The following is a 1,127-nucleotide window of genomic DNA, read 5'->3' on the forward strand; positions in this document are numbered from 1 at the left end:
CACACACACACACACACACACACACACACACACACACACACACACACACAATGCAAATAGACAAAACACAAGCAAATTAAGAAAACAGCTTCATTAATTTGACAACACATGCACAGCATTCAGCAAACACGTTGCAAATACACACAACACAACCAAATACATAAACGCAATGCAAATAAAAAACAATGCAGAGGCGGCAGAACCAGCGGATTTTAGACATTGAGAAACCAGAAACCAAATCAAATTGTATGGTGTTGTAGCAGAAGCTGGCTGGACACTCCATCCAGGCAGACGCTGCATTCTGCTACCCATGCACGAAGTTCCGAGCACCCTCTTCTGCTGTAGACTGGAGGAGTAGATGGACAGTCTTTTGAGACAATTTCCCTCTGCAGCAAAGCGTCGCCTGCAACTTTACTTTAACGTTGAGCTTTTATTGTATGCTGGCTCCTTATAGCCCCATGTTAGAACTGAGGCTGAGAGACAATAAAATAAACTCCCTCAAAAACACCCAAAATGGATTAAAAATGTAATGTTAATATTAAGATGCTTAATGATTGCCATGGCCTACATTATTCTCCCTGTTTTTATTTTGTATTGCAATGTTGTCCATGATTTAGGCTAACACAATTATCCCTCTTTTTATAAGCTGCATAAGCCCATGCCTATGGTGGTTGTGTGCAATAGTAGTTTTCAATACAAAATGTGCAGACGTGTATAAATTCAAAGTTCACTTAGGAGACAATTGTGCTTAATGTTATACCACATGATTTAGGCTGTCTCTAGGTTGATGCTTTGCAATTCAAGAGACCTAACGCTCCTCTTTTGATTTTCTGTATAAGCCGGTTCTACGTATTGGCAGGCTAGTTGTCCCTGACTTACGTGTTTCAATACCAAATACCCCCATCCAAAATTTTTTTTAAAAAAATGGCGTGCCCGTCTATGAATTTGTGTCTGGTGCCAGGTCTGTTTGCAGAGCTGTACTGTTTAGGCTACACCTAACATGGTATGTTGCAGTTGAATGGGGCTGGGGTGTGTCTTATCAATGGCACTGGTCTTGAGCATGAGGGGGGAAAAAATCCAACATTACCCTCAAGGGTGGAGGGACTGTTTAAAAACACAAAGAAATG

At 41.1% G+C, this 1,127-nt stretch overlaps 1 long non-coding RNA gene across 1 annotated transcript in view; it reads right to left on the reverse strand.

Annotated features, from left to right (window-relative positions):
* LOC116702715 (uncharacterized) overlaps positions 1–1,127 on the reverse strand; it is a 12,221-nt gene that overhangs the window by 2,192 nt on the left and 8,902 nt on the right. The window lies entirely within an intron of this gene.

The sequence above is a fragment of the Etheostoma spectabile genome, chromosome 15, assembly GCF_008692095.1.
Source record: "Etheostoma spectabile isolate EspeVRDwgs_2016 chromosome 15, UIUC_Espe_1.0, whole genome shotgun sequence".
Taxonomy (NCBI): domain Eukaryota; kingdom Metazoa; phylum Chordata; class Actinopteri; order Perciformes; family Percidae; genus Etheostoma; species Etheostoma spectabile.